The 19464-nt window shown below is 39.5% G+C and overlaps 1 long non-coding RNA gene across 1 annotated transcript in view; it reads right to left on the bottom strand.

Moving 5' to 3' along the window:
- Positions 1-1311: 1311 nt before the first annotated feature.
- Positions 1312-19464, bottom strand: part of LOC132005585 (uncharacterized) — an 85380-nt gene continuing 67227 nt past the window's right edge. Inside the window, exons 2-3 of the long non-coding RNA XR_009400849.1 lie at positions 1735-1841; positions 1312-1375 (exon numbers count right to left, since the gene is read on the bottom strand). This is a non-coding gene — a long non-coding RNA (uncharacterized LOC132005585). The remainder of the gene's footprint in view (positions 1376-1734; positions 1842-19464) is intronic.

The raw sequence follows: 19464 nt of genomic DNA, 5'->3' as shown, positions 1-19464 counted from the left end.
GTTTGGGGAACCCCTGTGTCTTGCCATGCTCTGTGCTTATGTCTACGTCTAGTAAGATTTGGGGATGGGCCGCACAGAGCATGTTTTAGTCTGCTGAGACAACTTGAACACAACTTTTTAAAAATACCACTGGCTGGGTAGCAGATAACTGAAGTGCAATGCTCATTGTTCTGGAGGCTGAGAAGTCCCAGGTGCCAACCAAGCACCTTGGACATCTTTCAGTGATGGTCCCATTCCTGGTTCATAACCAACGCCTTCTCGCTGTATTGTCACATGATGAAAGGGACTAGAGATTCGTCTGGAACCTCCCTTAGAATCTAATTCATGCAGGCTTCACCCTGATGACTTAAGCATCTCCCAAAAGCCCCACCTTCCTGTATGATCACATTGGGCATTAGGGTTCCCACAGAGGGATTTTACAAGGACAGAAACAATCCACAGCTGCCGTTCTAGCTCTGCGTCAGCACAGTCCGTAAGCGTCTTCAGGACTCAGGCTCTGCTGTCATCTCTGCCTCACAGATAGCTCTCATAGGCTGGGGTACGGCCTTGATTTGGTGAGGCACAAGAATGATAGATGGGCTTGCCATGGTGCCCAACCCCCCATAAGCTAGACCCCATACCCCCAGATACTATTTCTAGCATCTCACCTAAGAGGTTGGTTGGTTCTCTTTCAGGGAAGGGACTGGTGAGGCTTGTGTCCATCACCCTGGTGCCCAGTGCAGGGTTTAATGGGAACTAAGTACTCAAGACAAAGGACATGACTAGAGGAGGAGAGAGTAAGGAGAGGCGTAAGGTCTCTAACCGTCACTATGAAAGTTACAGTAATTGGTTGAAAGCAGTGAGGCAAACAGGTTTTCTTTCTTTTTTTTATTTAAGATTTTATTTATTTATTTGACAGAGAAATCACAAGTAGGCAGAAAGGCAGGCAGAGAGAGAGAGGAGGAAGCAGGCTCCCTGCTGAGCAGAGACTCCAATGTGGGGCTTGATCCCAGGACCCTGAGATCATGACCCAAGCTGAAGGCAGAGGCTTTAACCAACTGAACCACCCAGGCGCCCCTCTTTTTTTTTTTTTAACTTTTTAATTATATATTGTTGGTATGAATCGTAGCTTAATGATCTTCATCTTTAGTCTGCTTCTTAAACAGACTGATTAACACGATCAGTGCGAGTGTGTATGGAGGCTGTTTCCCTGGCCTCATGCCACCTGTTGAAAGTCCTTGTCTTTCCATCATGCAGCAGACAGAGGGACAGATCCTGGAGGAGGTTAGCCCCAGGTCGGCTGTGAAGGAATCTGGGCTCTGCTGTTCATATCCAAGAGGCTGTAGTTTGGGAGGAGCTGCTGGAGCTGCGGCTGGGGTCCCAGGGTACCTCAGACCTGGGGATGGATGATGGGTTTTGTCATATCTATGAATAATTAAAGAGCAACTTCCAGTTGTGAGGACTTGCTTTGAGGTTATCACAGTGTGTTAGTGGTCAAGTAGACCGTGTGTGTGTGTGTGTGTGTGTGTGTGCGCGCGCGCGCGCGTTTAAAAGGCAAGAGGGAAACCCACAGCCAAGAAAAAAAGTTGAGCACTACACACAGTCGTGTTCCATGCGTGGTAGAGCACAAGGAACACCATTTACTGAAGATCTGCCTCCCCAGCCCATTTGTATAACACACTACCTTGTTTCTCCGGAATGACCTGGCGCATAGGGCGAACAGACAGGGGCTTGATGTGCTGTTCAAGGTCATACCTTTTTGCAGCCATGGAGTCATTTAGCTGAGGGCTTCTTGGTGGGCACTAAGTGTGCACGCACATGGGCAGTAAGTCTCTCTCTGAGCCCCCAATTTTCATGTTTTTCTGTAAAATGCAATAAAAGGTGTTAGATTTGCCCACCTGATGGGGTTGTGATGGTCAAACTGGGCAATGCATGAACCAGAAACCACTCAGGGTTCAGAAATAGCACCCAATTATAGAGAAAAGCTTCTGAATTATGCCCACTTGTCTTAGAATAGAATTTCAGGTGACCCAAAGAAGCAAAGTTAGACAAAACTCATAGGAATGAATAATCCCTACGGCTGTGATGTGCAGAGCCAAACATCAGCTAGCACCTACAGACCTTACATGTAGAATCACAGTAATAGACAAGTCCCTTTTTTAAAGGATTTTTATTTATTTATTTGACAGAGAGGGATCACAAGTAGGCAGAGAGGCAGGCAGAGAGAGAGAGAGGAGGAAGCAGGCTCCCTGCTGAGCAGAGAGCCCGATGCAGGGCTCGATCGCAGGACCCTGGGATCATGACCTGAGCCGAAGGCAGAGGCTTAACCCACTGAGCCACCCAGGCGCCCTGAGAAGTCCCTTCTTGAGTATATTGGAGTTTGCACAAATAATTGTTGTTGTTTATTTATTTGATAGAAAAAAGGATGATCTGTGGGGACTAGAGGCAGAGGGAAAAGGAGAAGCAGGCCCCCCGCTGAGCAGGAAGATAGATGCAGGGCTAGATCCCAGCACCCGGAGATCCTGACCTGAGCCAAACGCAGATGTATAACTAAGGGAGCCAGCCTGGCGCCTCCACATTTTTTTTGTTTGTTTGTTTTTGTTTTAAACAGTCACTGATTACACAGGTAGGCAGGCAGATAGATAGACTAGGGGGGAGGCAGGTAAACAGATAGGGCTCGAGTGGAATTATTTCTCAACTTGCAGGCTTCCTTTTTATCAAAGAAAGGCTTATGTATTTTTAAAAAGACATTAGAAGAGCCTTGCGATCAGAGTTGAGGAGTTTGTAATAGAATTCCAGCTTGGACAATTATCTTGAAGCCTCTGTCTATATGCCCAGACCCGCTTGTGCACACACACGTGTGTGTGTGTGTGTGTGTGCGCGCACTGTGAAATAAAGGAATTGGTTCTAATTTATGCTTATCCCATCTTCAACAGTCTCAGAGCCACTCGTGACATGGGGTGCGGGGGATGGGAGGGTTAGCTGGGAAATTCTCGATGCCTATACCAGCGTCGTGACGTGGCTAACGCAGCAGACTTCATATATTTTAATCATGGCAAGAAAGCAACTTTTTGATAGAATGGGTGAGTGCAAACATGTGGCAACTTCCTGCATGAGCGCAAAGGAAACGCAGTTATATTAGGACTGTTTTTTTTTTTCCCCCTCTAGAATGACTTGCTTTGTGTGGCAATAGGAAGCTTTCAGGAAATTATCCTTTCTGGCACTGCTGCTGTTTAAGCCGCAGAATGAGTCTGCATCCAGCAATTTCAAGGAACTTTGTTTTCCAAGTTAATTAATGGGATGACTCTCGATATTTGACAATGAAAGATAATATGGGAATAGCACAAGGCAGTTTCCCCCTTTTACTTAAAGAATCTGGTCAACTCCTTCTCGTATTAGAGCAGCCATCAATATGTGAGACGAAGGGTGAACAGCCAGAGGGGTGGTGGCCCTCTCTGGGTCATCTTTTCCTATGCATTAAATAATCTAGACCAGTGCTTCTCAGATTTTAGTGTTCACTGGAATAATCTGAAGATCTTTTTTATTATTTTTTTAAAAATATTTTATTTCTTTATTTATCCGAGAGAGAGAGAGAGTGTGAGCACAAGCAGGCGGAGTGGCAGGCAGAGGCTGAGAGAAGCAGGCTCCCCGCTGAGCAGGGAGCCCGAAGCGGGACTTGATCCCAGGACCCTGGGATCATGACCTGAGCCGAAGGCAGAGGCTTAAGCCACTGAGCCACCCAGGCACCCCTGCAGATCTTTTTTAAATTGTAGAATATGAGCCAGTAGGTCCAGGATGAGTTCTGTGACCCTACATTTCTCACTACCCCTCAGGTAAAACCTACGATGCTGTTTATTCACGAATCTGTGCTCAGTTCTCCGTATGTCTGTGTCTACACTTTTATACTGACATGGGAGGAGGGAAAGGGAAGAAAAGAGAGACAGACAAAGGGAGAGGATGAAGCATGCCGCTGTAGGACGCTAGGGCTAGGCTGAGCTGTTCTCACCCATCAGCCAAGACCCTCTGTCCTTTGCATTAATTAAGATGGGGAGCTCTCAGGTGAATAGAGTTTTCAGCCGCAGCTGTGGTAAAATCAGAGGGAGGTCAGGGCACCCCAAGCACCTGCTGCATTAGGACACAGGAGCGTGAGATGGCACCCACAGTGCTAGACATGACTGGTAACTTCTGGATGCACCAGGAATCCAGAGACAGGACCCTGAAATAGACCCAGCTCCAGAAATCCGACCCATGAACAGATGCTCAGAAGTGGACACCATAAAGCCAGGTACAGATGCTTCAACACATCCACGCTGATGACGGTTTTCAGCGCGGTGCCAGGTGTTGGCTTGGTGTCTGTACCCTGGTCACTGAGTCACCTGGATGTGCACTGGCTTTTGCCTGTGAGGCCAGCGCGGTCGGCCTGGGAGCTGGAGCTTGGGCATGGGAGGTGGTGCATTTTGCATTCTCAGGAATCCTCATGGAATTACATTGAAATAACCCTCATTCCTGGACACTGAGCTGTCTGGGTTCCCAGCATAATCCCAGCTTCATAGCTGCCTTGCTGTGTCATAGGCTGTTGAGGGAACACTCGGAACGCATCTTTTCTCATTACTCACTTATGAACAGCTGTTGACCAACAATATCCCTTTGGGGATCATAGAGAGTGAAAGGAAAGGAAGTAGGGTTACTGAAGTATTCTTTGACCCTGCAAACGTCAGTAATCAAGAAGGTCCCAATCAGGAAGGGGGATTCCCCCGACACGATGTTGTGGGGCTCAGGCACTGCCAACTCCTTTATTGATATTAGGCCTCACAAAGCTGGGGCTCTGGCATTCCCCACACTTGGGCAAGGCTATTTGTTTATGGTCGTGCACCCATAGAGGCTTGGATGACTAAAGATCTCTAATGAGCCTAATAGAAGACAATGACATCTGTTATTTTCCTAGGGGGAAGTTAGGGGGAAAATGTGTGTAGGCTGGGGATCATTTATGCAGCGTTTAACTAGGGTTTGGGATGGAAGAGAGCAGAAGGTAGAACATCAGTTAAGCCTACGTATATGGGAATATTTCCCAATCATACATTGGACAGGATCTGTGTGGTTCAGACCAGGCTGGAAAAGAGTGTAGCGGCTCCCATAATGCAGGACAGGAGGGAACCAGCATTTATGGAGCACAGACCAGGAGCTAACCCCTTTTACTCGATGCATTGTTTTTCCTAGTGTGATACAACAAACTCTATAAAGTCATTTTTTAAAAAAAATTCTGTATTATTATGAAGAAATGGATGTTCAGGAACCTTAAGACTTACTTATTCTTTCAAAGCTAGAAAGTGCTGGAACTTTCAAATCTAGACCTGGTTGAATACAAGGTCATTAATTTCCCACTTTGGGTAATTTCTAAAAATGCTGTCATTATAATATTAAGACTATGGATAAAAAAGACAAATCATTACATATAAGCTTAGAAAATATGTTTTCTCTGAGTATTAATTTTGGCCCTGTGCTTTCTAGAAGTGAGAAGTGAAAATCTTTTACAGAATTGAGGAAGCACATAAACTCCAAGACAAGGTGTTCAAAGTTTGTCTGGTATTATCATTGCCAGATTTAATGCATCTAATTCCCCCCCCCACCAAATTAACAAAATTATATGGTCCCTTTATATACATATGGGCCCTCTTAGTCCAGCACTAATCCTCCTTTAAGGTCTACCTGAAACTCTTCCTTTTCTAGATAGCCTTCCTGGATTGCTTCGGATCTTAGAGCATCTCCCATTCATGAACCTCACAATTTCCCCCCCACTTTTATTGAGATATAACTATTATCCCATACTGTGTATGTGTCGTGTGTACAACACAAGGACTTGACTTTCATATATTGTGAAATAATTACCCCAATAAGTTTAGTTAACATCTCTCACCTCATGCAGATACATTAAAAAAAGTTTCTTGCGAGGAGAACTTTCAGGATATACTCTTAGCAACTTGAAATGATAACCTAAGTGGTGTTAACTGTAATAATCATGCTACAAGCTACCTCCCGTCTTATCAATGGCAGTTCGTACCTTTTAACTCCCTGCTCCAATTCTCAACCCCTCTCCTGTCTGCTAACCACAAATCTGATCTCTTGTTCTACGAATTTTAAGATTCCATATGTGAGATCATATGGTTTTCTTTCTCTGACTTATTTCACTTGGCATAATCCTCGCAAGTTCCATGCACATTATTGCAAATAGCAGGATTCCCTTACTTTTTAATGGTGAATAATGTACATATTTATCCACGCATCCATCAATGGACATTTAGAATTTTTTTCCATGTCTTGGCTATTGTATAGCTGCAATGAGCGTGGGGGTGCAGATAGATTTTTGATAAAGTGTTTTTACTTCCTTTGGATACTGCTGGGTCATATAGTAGTTCTATTTTTAAGTTTTTGAAGAACCTTCATACTCAGGTCCATTGTGACCGTACTAATTTACATTCTCACCAACAGTGCAAAATTGTTACCCTTTCTTTTTTTTTTTTTTTTTTTTTTTTTTTAGATTTTATTTATTTATTTGACAGAGATCACAAGTAGGCAGAGAGCCAGGCGGGGGGGCGGGGAGGGGAAGCAGGCTCCCTGCTTAGCGGAAAGCCCGATGCAGGGCTCGATCCCAGCACTCTGGGATCATGACCTGAGCCGAAGGCAGAGGCTTTAACCCACTGAGCCACCCAGGCACCCCGTTGCCCTTTCTCCATGGCCTTGCCAGCATTGTTCTCTCGTCTTTTTGATGGTAACCATTCTAACAGGTGATATGTCCTTGTGTTTTAATGTACATTTCCCTAATGATTCCCTTGTGGGATCGAACACCTTTGTGTGTACAAAAGGTATGCCATCTAGATATTTTCTTAGGAAAAATGTATATTTAGGTCCTTCACCCATTTTTAAATTGGCTTGGGGTACTTTTTTAGTTGGTTGGTTGCTTTTGCTTTTTTGCTGGTGATTTGTAGGAGTTCTTTATATATTTTGGATATTAACTCCTTATCAGATGTATAATTTGTAAATACTCTTTCCCATTCTCTAAGTTATCTTTTCATATTGTTGATTGTTTTGCTGTGCAGAGCCTTTTGGTTTGATAAAGTCCAACTTGTTTATTTATAAATATCCAAGAAACTCATTGCTAAGACCCATCTCAAGGAGCTTTTTCTTTTTATCCTCCAGGAGTTTTATTGTTTCAGTCCTTACATTAAAATATTTAATCCATTATAAGTTATTTTTTGTAAGTAGTGGAAGAAAGAGGTCTAGTTTCTTTCTACAAGGAAATAGTCAACCATTTATTCAAATAACTGTCTTTTCTCTATTGAGTATTCCTGGCTAACTAGTCAGTAGTAGTTAACCATACATACGTGGATTTATTTCTGGGCTTTCAATTCTGTTCCATTGTTCTGTGTCTGTTTTTAGTCAAGTACCATACTGTTTTGATTATTTAAATTAATAATACAGCTTAAAATCAAAGTGTGGTACCTCCCACTTCATTCTTTTTCAGGATTACTTTGACTATTCATTGTCCTTTGTGGTTCCATATATTTTAGGACTGTTTTTTCTACTTCTGTATAAGAGGCCATTAGAATACTGGGTAGTAAGGACATTTTAACAATATAAATTCTCCAATCCATGAACGCACAATATGTTTTCTTTTTGTGTTGTCTTCAATTTCTTCCATTCGTGTTTTGTAGTTTTCAGTGTAGAGATCTTTCACTTCCATAGTATTTTATTTTTTTGATGTGATTATAATAGAATATTTCCTTTATTTTTTAAATAGATGTTAGTATATAGAAACACTAGTGATTTTTATACGTTAATTTTGTATGCTGCAAACTTAACTGAATTCCTTGATTGGATCTAATAGTATTTAGATGATGTCTTTAGGATTTTTTATAGACATATGTATAAACAATGTGTTCTGCGATTTTACCTCTTCATTTCCAATGTTAGTGCCTTTAATTTCTTCCATTTGCCTGACAGTGGTGGAAGTCCTAGCCAGAGCAGTGTTGAACAGGGATGGTGAGAGTGAGCACCTTGTCTTACTCCTGATCCTTGAGGAACAATTTTTAACCTTTCATGACTGAGTATGATGTTACCTGTGGGCTAGTCATATATGGACTTCATTATGTTTCATTACATTCCTTCTATACCTAATTTGTCAGAGTTTTAAATCATGAAATAATGTTGTATTCTGTCAAATGCTTTTTCTGCATATGTGAAGGGGATATGATTTTTATGTTTCATTGTGTTAATGTTGTATATCACAATCACTTATGTGCATATGTTGAACCATCCTTGTCTCCCAGAGACATATCCCACTTGATCATGGTAAAGGCTCCTCTTACGTAGTACTGAATTCACTTTGCTAGTATTTTATTGAGGATTTTCCATCTCCTTCATAAGGGATATTGGCCTGAAGTTTTCTTGTAGTACTTTTACTACCTTTGATATGTAAAAGGAGTTTGGGAGGGTTCCCTCCTCTTTAAATTTTTTTGAAAAGTAAGACATTTGGCATTACTTTTTTTTTAAACTTAAGAAGAGTTAACATATAGTATTAGTTTTGGGTGTATGACATAGCAGTTTTACATTTATGTATGTTATAAAATGATCACCTCATTAAGTCTGGGTACCATCTGTCCACATACAAAGTAATTTGATTGTTATTATCTTCCCTAGGCTGTGCTTTACATTTCTATGACTTATTTTTAACTGGAAGTCTGTACCTCTTGATTCTCTTTACATAGATTGCTCCTCCCTCTTGACTTCCCCACTGGCAACCACCAGCTTATTCTTCAGATTTATGAGTTTGTTTCTGTTTTGTTCATTTTTATTTCATTTCTTAGATAGAAGATATAAGTGAAATTATATGGTATTTGTTTTTTGTTATCTGACTTATTTTTCTTAGCCTAATACCCTCTAGGTCCATCCATGGTGTTGCAAATGACAAAATTTTATTTTTTGTGGCTGAGTAATATTCCACTGTGCACATGTATATATCCCATCTTTATTCATTCATCAGTGGACACTTAGGTTGCTGCCAGATCTTGGCTATTATACATAATACTGCAAGAAACACAGAGGTGCATATATCTTCTCAAATTAATGTTTTAATATTCTTTGGGCAAAAACCCAGAAGTGGAATTGCTAGAACTGAAAATATTTATATTTTTAATTTTGTGAGGAACCTTCATGCTGTGTTCCACAGTGGCTGCACCAGTTTACATTCCCACCAACTGCATGAAGGTTCCCTTTTCTCCACATCCTCACTAAAACTTATTTCTTGTCTTTTTGATACTAGCTATTCTGACTGGTGTCAAATGACATCTCAGTGTGGTTTTGATGAAAAATTCCCTACTGATTAGTAATGTTCAGCATCTATTCAAGGGGCTGTCTGCATGTATTTGCTGGAAAAATGCCTATTCTGGTCATCCACCCATTTTTTTTTTTTAAAGATTTTATTTACTTGATAGAGACCACAAGTAGGCAGAGAGGCAGGCGAGAGAGAGAGGGATGGGGGGGAGGAAGCAGGCTCCCTGCCATGCAGAGAGCCCAATGCGGGGCTCGATCCCAGGACCCTGGGATTATGACCCGAGCCGAAGGCAGAGGCTTTAGCCCACTGAGCCACCCAGGTGCCCCCTCCACCCACTTTTTAATTGGATTGCTTTTTGTGTGTGCTGAGTTGTATACGTTCTCGATATATCTGGGATATTAACTTCTTACTGGATGTATCGTTTGCAAATACCTTCTCCGGTTCAGTAGGTGGCTTATTTGTTTTATGAGTGATCTCCTTAAAGGTGCAAAAGACGTTTAGTTTAATGCGGTTCCATTTGATTGTTTTGTTTTTGTTGCCCTTGCTGGAGGAGAAGGGTCCAAACCATAATGTGAAGCTGGATGTCCATGAGTTTATTGTCCATGTTTTCTTACAGGAATGGTATGGTTTCAGGCATTAAATTTAGGTCTTTAATCCATTTGGGTTTTTGGGGTGTACGGTGTAAGAAAGTGGTCCAGTTTCATTTGTTTACATGTTGCTGTCCAGTTTTCCCAGCAGCATTTATTGATAAAACTGTCTTTTCCCCATTGTGTACTTCTACACCTTTGACATAGATTAACTGACTATATAAATATGGGTTTATTTCAGGCTCTGTATTTTTTCCATTCATCTATGTATCTGTTTTTATGCAAGTGCTATACTGTTTTGATTACCATATATTTGTAGTATAGTTTGAAATCAGGGATCATAATATTTCCAAATTTGTTTTTAAGATAGATTTTGGTAGTATGGACATTTTAATAGTATAAATTCTTCTACTATTGAGCACTGTATATCATTCCATCCATTTGTATCATCTTCAATTTCTTTTACCAGTGTCTTAGAGGTTTCAGACTCTAAGTCTTTCATCATCATATTGGCAGCCTATATATGTATCTCTTTATTTTGAAATTGACTCAGTACCCTCTAACTTTTAATTGGAACATATAGTCCATTTTTTCTTTAATTTCTTTGCAGTGTTCCAGAATTCATTGTTTATGCACAACACCCAGTGCTCCATGCAATACTTGCCCTCTGTAACACCCACCACCAGGCTCACCCAACATCCCCCACAAAAACCCTGTTTGTCTTTCAGAGTCCACAGTCTCTCATGGTTTATCTCCCCATCCGATTTCCCCCGACTCACTTCTTCTCTCCATCTCCCCATGTCCTCCATGTTATTTCTTTTGCTCCACAAGTAAGTGAAACCATATGATAATTGACTCTCTGCTTAACTTATTTCACTTAGCATAATCTCCTCCAGTCTCGTCTAGGTTGATACAAAAGTTGGGTATTCATCCTTGCTGATGGAGGCATAATACTCCATAGTGTATATGGACCACATCTTCCTTATCCATTCATTCGTTGAAGGGCATCTTGGTTCTTTCCACAGTTTGGCGACTATGGCCATTGCTGCTATGAACATTGGTGTACAGATGGCCCTTCTTTTCATCACATCTGTATCTTTGGGGTAAATACCCAGTAGTGCAATTGCAGGGTTGTAGGGAAGCTCTATTTTTAATTTCTTAAGGAATCTCCACAATGTTTTCCAAAGTGGCTGCACCAACTTGCATTCTCACCAACAGTATAAGAGGGTTCCCCTTTCTCCACATCCTCTCCAACACATATTGTTTACTGTCTTGTTAATTTTGGCCATTCTAACTGGTGTAAGATGTCATCTCAATGTGGTTTTGATTCGAATCTCCCTGATGGCTAATGACGATGAACACTTTTTCAAGTGTCTGTTAGCCATTTGTAAGTCTTCTTTATAGAAGTATCTGTTCATGTATTCTGACCATTTTTTGATGTGTTTATCTGTTTTTTGAGTGTTGAGTTTGAGGAGTTCTTTATAGACCTTGGATATCAGCCCTTTGTCTGTACTGTCATTTGCAAATATCTTCTCCCATTCCGTAGGTTGCCTCTTTGTTTTCTTGACTGTTTCCTTTGCTGTGCAGAAGCTTTTGATCTTGATGAAGTCCCAAAAGTTCATTTTTGCATTTGTTTCCTTTGCCTTTGGAGACATGCCTTGAAAGAAGTTGCTGTGGCCAATGTCGAAGAGGTTCTCCTCTAGGCTTATGTTCTCCTCTAGGATTCTGATGGATTCCTGTCTGAAGTTGAGGTCTTTTATCCATTTTGAGTTTATCTTTGAGTATGGTATAAAAGAATGGTCGAGTTTCATTCTTCTACACATAGTTGTCCAATATTTCCAGCACCATTTATTGAAGAGACTGTCTTTCTTCTACTGTATATTTTTTCCTGCTTTGTCGAAGATTAGTTGACCATAAAGTTGAGGGTTCATATCTGGGCTCTCTACTTTGTTCCACTGGTCTATGTGTCTGTTTCTGTGCCAGTACCATGCTATCTTGGTGATCACAGCTTTGTAGTAAAGCTGGAAATCAGGCAATGTGATGCCCCTAGTTTTGTTTTTCTTTTTCAACATTTCCTTAGCAATTCGGGGTCTCTTCTTGTTCCATACAAATTTTAGGATTGTTTGTTCCAGCTCTTTGAAAAATGCTGGTGGAATTTTGATTGGGATGGCATTGAAAGTATAGAGTGCTCTAGGCAGTATAGACATTTTAACAATGTTTATTCTTCCGAACCATGGGCATGGAATGGTTTTCCATCTTTTTGTGTCTTCTTCAATTTCTTTCATGAGTGTTCTTTAGTTCCTCGAGTACAGTTCCTTTACCTCATTCATTAGGTTTATTCCCAGGTGTCTTATAGTTCTTGGTGCTATAGTAAATGGAATCAATTCTCTATTTTCCCTTTCTGTATTTTCATTGTTAGTGTATAAGAAAGCAACTGATATATGTACATTGATTTTGTATCCTGCCATATTACTGAATTGCTGTATGAGTTCTTGTAGTTTGGGGATGGAGTCTTTTGGGTTTTCCATATAAAGTATCATGTCATCTGGGAAGAGAGAGAGTTTGACTTCTTCATTGCCAACGTGAATACCTTATATTTCTCTTTGTTGTCTGATTGCTGTTGCTAGGACTTCTAATACTATGTTGAACAAGAGTGGTGAGCTTGGGCATCCTTGTCCTGTTCCTGATCATGAGGATGATATTCGCTGTGGGTTTTTCATAGATAGATTTTATAAAGTTGAGGAATGTTCCCTCTACCCCTATATTTTGAAGTATTTTAATCAGGAACGGATGCTGTATTTTGTCAAATGCTTTTTGTTCATCAGTTGAAAGGACCATGAGCTTCTTCTCTCAACTTTTACTGATTTGTTCTATTACATTGATTGATTTGCGAATGTTGAACCACCCTTGCAACCAGGGATAAATCCCGCCTGGTCATGGTTGGTAATCTTTTTAATGTGCTGTTGGATCCTATTTTCTAGGATCTTGTTGAGAATCTTAGCATCCATATTTATCAAGGGTGTTGGTCTGAAATTCTCCTTTTTGGTTGGGTCTTTGCTTGCTTTGGGGGCCAGGGTAATGCTGGCTTCATAAAAAGAGTCTGGAAGTTTTCCTTTTGCTTCAGTTTTTTTAAACAGCTTTAGGAGAATAGGTATTATTTCTTCTTTGAAAGTTTGGTAGAATTCCCCAGGGAATCCATCAGGTCCTGGGCTCTTGTTTTTTTGGGAGGTTTTTGATCACTGCTTCAATCTCATTGCTAGATATTAGCCTATTCAGGTTGTTAGTTTCTTCCTGATTCAGTTTTGGAAGTTTATAGTTTTCCAGGAATGCACCCATTTCATCTAGGTTGCTTAAGTTATTGGCATATAATTGCTGATAATAATTTCTGATGATTGTTTCTATTTCCTTGGTATTAGTCGTGATTTCTTCCTTTTCATTCATAATTTTATTAATTTGGGTCTTCTCTCTTTTCTTTTGGATTAGTTTGGCCAATGGTTTATTGATCTTATTGATTCTTTCAAAAAACCAGCTTCTAGTTTCATTGAAGCATTGTACTGTATCTCTAGTTCCTATCTTATTGATCTCTGCTCTAATCTTGATTATTTCCCTTCTTGTGTGTGGAGTAGGCTTAATTTGTTGTTTATCCTACAGCTCTTTAAGGTATAAAGACAGCTGGTGTATTCTAGATTTTTCAGTTTTTTCAAGGAGGCTTGGATGGCTATGTATTTCCCCCTTAGGACCACCTTTGCTGTATCCCATAGGTTTTGGACCAAAGTGTCTTCATTCTCATTGGTTTCCATGAATTGTTTAAATTTTTCTTCAATTTCCTGGTTGACCCAACCATTCTTAAGCAAGGTGGTCTTTAGCTTCCAGGTGTTTGAATTTCTTCTGAACCTTTTCTTGTGGTTGAGCTCCAGTTTCAAAGCCTAGTGATCCCTAGTGCAGGGAATAATCGCAGTCTTTTGGTATTGGTTGAGCCCTGATTTGTGATCCAATATGTAGTCTATTCTGGAGAAGGTTCCATGTGAACTCGAGAAGAATGAATATTCTGTTGTTTTAGGGTGGAATGATCTGTATATATCTATGAGGTCCATCTGGCCCAATGTGTCATTCAGTGCTCTTGTTTCTTTATTGATTTTCTCCTTGGATGATCTGTTACTGAGAGTGGCATGTTAAGATCCCCTACTATTAATGTAATCATACCAATATGACTCTTTATCTTGATTAACAGTTGTCTTATGTAGTTGGCTGCTCCCGTATTGGGGGCATAAATATTTACAATTGTTAGATCTTCTTGGTGGATAGACCCTTTGAAAATGATATAGTGTCCTTCTGTATGTCTGACTATAGTCTTTAGTTTAAAATCTAATTTATCTGATATGAGAATAATTACCCCAGCCTTCTTTTGAGGCCTGTTGGCTGGCATGAAAGATGTTTCTCCATTCCTTCACTTTCAGTCTGGATGTATCCTTAGGTTCAAAATGGGTCTCTTGTGGACCACATATGGATGGGTCCTGCCGTTTTATCTAGTCTGCAACCCTGTGCCGTTTTATGTGTGCATTTAGGCCACTGACGTTGAGAGTGATTATTGAGGGATACGTTTTTATTGATAACATGTTACCCATGAAATCTTTGTTTCTATAGACTGTCTCCATAAATCTCTGTTCAATGATATTCTTGGGTTTTTTCCTCTTTTATAAAAACCCCCTTAATACTTCTTGTAGCCTCGGCTTGGTGATCACATATTCTTTTAAACCTTGCCGGTCTTGGAAGCTCTTTCTCTCTCCATCCATTTTGAATGTCAGTCTTGCTGGATAAAGTATTCTTGGCTGCATATTCTTTTCTTTTGTTTTTTTTTTTTTTTAATTTTTTTTTTAATTGACAGATCACAGAGCGATCTGTCAGAGATCTGGCAGGCAGAGAGGCAGGCAGAGAGAGAGGGGGAAGCAGGCTCTCTACTGAGCAGAGAACCCGATGTGGGGCTCAATCCCAGGATCCTGAGATCACGACCTAAGATGAAGGCAGAGGGTTAACCCACTGAGCCACCCAGGTGCCCCATGCATGTTCTTTTCATTTAGTGCCCTGAATACATCTTGCCAGTCCTTTTTTGGCTTGCCAGGTTTCTGTAGACAGTTCTGATGTTATTCTGATGGGTCTTCCTCTGTGCATAAGGAATCTCTTTCCCCTAGCTGCTTTCAAGAGCTCCTGTCTAAAATTATGATTGATAAGTTTCACAATCAGGTGTCTCGAGGTGTTTCTAGATTCTATGATCTTGGGGGAAAACCCTTCTGCCTCTAGGACACAAATGGTGGTTCCATTCACCCGATTGGGAAAATTTTCATGGAGAATTTGTTCAACTATATCCTCTAGTCTTTCTTCCTCCCCCCGTCGGGGATTCCAATAATTCTGATGTTGGAATGTTTCATGGCATCATTTATTTCCCTAATTCTGTTTTCATGGCCTTTAAGCTGTGTGTTCCAGGCCTCCTCCTGATCCTTTTCCTCTATCAGTTTGTCCTCTAGATCACTAATTTTATCTTCTGCCTCAGTTACCCTAGCTGTTAGATAATTTAGATTAGATTGGAGCTCATTGATAGCATTATTAACATCTTCCCTGGTGGCTTTCACTAGTCCATTATGTTTTAAGCAATTATTGATAGGTATGGAATTATTGCCATTTTGTATATAATTTTCTGGTTGCTTTGGTAATTCTCTGCTCCTCTCTTTTGTGATTTGATAACTTCTAGTGTTACACACGGATTTTGGTGCATCTCTTTCAGGTTTTTGGTTCATATTTACCATCAGGTTCATATATAACACCCTATGTATGTATCAGTCTATTTTCAGTTAATGGTATTTAAAATACAGTCTAAAAGCACTATATTTTTACCCCTTATTCCCATGTTCTATATTTTTGATATCCTACTTTATATTTTTGTGTATCCCTTAATTATTACAAATATAGTTGATTTTACTACTTTTGTCTTTTAACCTGTATACTTGCTTGACAAATGGCTGATGTACAAATGGCTTAATTGTAGGTTTGCTTTTACCAGTGATTTTTTTCTTTCATAATTTCTTTCTACTTGTGGCCTTTTCTTTTGAACATGAAAGAAATGTTAAAGGGACTTCTTTTAAGGCTGGATTAGTAAGGATTAACTTCTTCAGCTTTTCTTCATTTTGGAAACATCTTTTTCCTTCAGTTCTGAAGGATAACCTTGCTGGGTAGAATATTCTTGGTTGTAGGATATTTCCTGTCAGCACTTTGAATCTGTTGTGCCACTCCAAATTTCTGCTGATAAATCTGCTGAGAGTCTTAGGAGGTTCCCAGGAAAAATCTGAATATTTGCTTTCTTCTTGCTGATTTTAAGATTCTCTTTTTGTTTTCAAATTTTGACCTTTTAATTATATGTCTTGATATGGACCTCTTTGGGGCTCTCTGTGCTTTCTGGACCTGAAGGTCCATTTCCTTTTCTAGAATAGAGAAATTTTCAGCTATTATTTCTTCAAATAAATTTTCTTCCCCTTTCTTGGTCTCTTCTGCTTCCAGTACTCTTATAATATGAATGTTAGTATGCTCAATGTTGTCCCAGAAGTCCCTTAGACTATCCTTATTACATTAAATTTCTTACAGCCTGAATGATTTCTACTACCATCTTCCAAATAGCTGATTCATTCTTCTGCATCCTCTAATCTGATTTCTTTAAGCAAATTTTTCATTTTGTTTATTGTATTCTTCAGCTCTAATTGGTTTTTATATTTTCTATTTTTTTTTTTTTTTTTTTTGCAAAGTTGTGTGTTCATCTATTGTCCTCCTGAGTTTGGTGAGCATCTTTATGATCATTACTTTGAACTTTTTATCAGGTAGACTGCATATGTCCATTTCATTTAGTCCTTTTTATGAGATTTGTGTTTTTTCTTTGGAACACATTCCCCTCTCTCCTCAGTTTGCCTGGTTCTCTTTGTTTCTTTGTATTAGATCAGCTATATCTCCCAGTCTTAGAAGAGTGGCTTTAGGTAAAGGGTGTCCTATGGGGTAAAGAAGTGCAATCCCCTCCCCTCAGCCATCAGAACTAGGCATTCCAGGGCTGGTCCTTATATGCTAGGCTATAACTACTACAGGCACATGGATGGACAGGGCTGGATGCTGGTGTGGTTGAGTGTGGGGACACCAATTTTAGCTAAGGTCACTCAGTAGAAGTGGTGGGCAGGAGTGGCTTTGGAGAGATACCTGCCAGAGAGGGCAGACTGAATGGTGCTAGCAAAGTAGATGGATAATGTCAGAGATAGCATTCACCAGTGCTGGGCTAGCTAAGGGAGGGAAGTAAGAAAAAATAGCACCCTCCACTGCTTCTATTCCTGGAGAAATTTCCCTCACATAAGGCTCAGGTTCTTTTCAAATTGCTGCCTGTGTGCTGGGTCTCAGAGTGAGTGACTTTATGTACAGACCCTTTAAAATGGAAATCTTGACTTCCTATAGCTCTCTGGCTCTCCTAGAATTAAGTTTCACTGATTTTCTAATCCAGACATTATTTGGTTTATCTCACGGTAGGGCTTTCCAATATAAGTCTCGAATACCTTGCTCCTCAGGAAGGGTCTCTCTTTTTGTGGTATCCCTCCTATTCATGGGCTGCAGCACTAGGGGTGTGAGGTCCTGCCTAGACTGCATCTCTGCCAACTACCTCTTATAATGTGGCTTTTTCTTTATGCATTTAGTTGTGAAGAGCTGTTCTGCTAGCTTTCAGATAATTCTCAAAGAGAACTGTTCTGTATGTAGTTGTTCTTTGGCGTGTCCAATTGAGCAAGTGAGATGAGGATAATACTTTATCTTGATCCCAGCTCTTATAATCCTTTAAATGTTAGGTCAAAATTTATTAGTAAAGCCATCTGGTCCTAGGCTTCCTTTTTGTTGGGAGATTTTTGGTTGCTAATTCAATCCCTTTAATAATAACTGGTCTGTTCTTCTTTTCTGTGTTTTGCCTGATTCAGTCTTGGTAGGTTATGTTTCTAATAATTTGTTTCTTCTAGACTGTCCAGTGTGCTGGCATAGAGCTGTTCATGAATAGCCTCTTATGATCCGTAGTGCAGTCTTTTTTCATTCATAATTACTTTGGGTCCTTTTTTCCTTCATCTAGCTGAAGTTTGTGAATCTTGTGTACCTTTTCAAAGAACCAACTCTTAGTTTTGCTAATCTTTTCCATGGTTTTCCTGTTTCCTAATTCCTTTATTTCTGCTTTCATCTTTTTTTTTTCCCCCTTCTGCTAACTATGGGCTTAGTTTATTTTTTCTAATTCCTCGAGTGATAGAATTATCTAGTTTATTTGATATCTTTATTAATGTGGTTATTTACTGTTACAAACGTTTTAGGGGATGCAACAAAATAAGTTCTAAGTTTTGGTATGTTGTGCTTCTTGTATTCTTTGATCCATTGGTGGCTCAAAGGAGAAATATTATTAAACATATGAATACATGGAAACTGTCTAGCTCTCCTATCAAATGTGCACACTATTTTGATCAGAGAGGTACTGAGCATAATTTCTATCTTCTTGGAATTAGTAGGACTTATTTTATTGCCCAATATATAATCTATCTTATAAGATGTTCTGTGTTTACTGGAGAAGAATGTGTATTCCACTTTTGTCAGAGGGAATGCTCTGTGTATGTCTGTTGGTCCATTTGGCTGTAGTGTTCAGATCGACTCTTTACTTATTCATTCTCTGGATGAGCTAACCATTAATGAGAGTAAGATATTAACCATTTTTCTATTGCCTTTCATTCTTTCAGTTTTGCTTTTGCTTTATATATTAAAGTGTTCCAATGTAGGGTACATAAATATTAAATTTTGATGCCTTCTGATAGGATTGAAGCCTTTTTTATATAATGACCTTCTTTAAAGTAAAAATGGTAGAAGAGAAATTCTATTTTGTCTGATAGATTTATAGCTACCCCCTGCTTTTAAAAAAATTACCTTCTGCTTAACATATCTTTTTCCATCCTTTCACTCAGTCTGTGTGTTCTCAAAGCTACAGTGAATCTTTATAGGCAGAATACTGTTAAATCTTGTTTTTTCTATTTAGCTTTTCTATGTCTTTTGTTTGGAGAAATTAATCCATTTACACTTAAATCATTAATAGATAAGGACTTAACTATTACCATTTTGTTAATAATGGTAACAAACAATAATGGTAACACTGTTCCCTCCTTTGTATCCTACTCTCTCTTGTGTATTTGAGGCCTTTTGATATCAGTATGCTATAACTTGATTATCAATTCCTTTTTTATAATCACTATAGGTTTTTTCTTGGGGCTACTTTGAGGCTTACATGAGTTATCAATGTATTCTAATTTTGAGAGCACTATTTTATTTTATTATTTTCAGTTAGGCAGCATACAGAAGTCTCCTATATTTTACACTTGTACTTCTCCTCATGTGTGGATTATTGCTAGTATAATTTACATATATTTTTTAAATTTTTTATTTTTGATAAACATATATTTTTATCCCCAGGGGTACAGGTCTGTGAATCAACAGGTTTACACACTTCACAGCACTCACCAAATCACATACCCT

This window comes from Mustela nigripes, chromosome 17 (genome assembly GCF_022355385.1).
Source record: "Mustela nigripes isolate SB6536 chromosome 17, MUSNIG.SB6536, whole genome shotgun sequence".
NCBI classification, from domain to species: domain Eukaryota; kingdom Metazoa; phylum Chordata; class Mammalia; order Carnivora; family Mustelidae; genus Mustela; species Mustela nigripes.
Note: the sequence above shows the minus strand (reverse complement) of the source record. Positions and strands in the feature narration are given on the sequence as shown.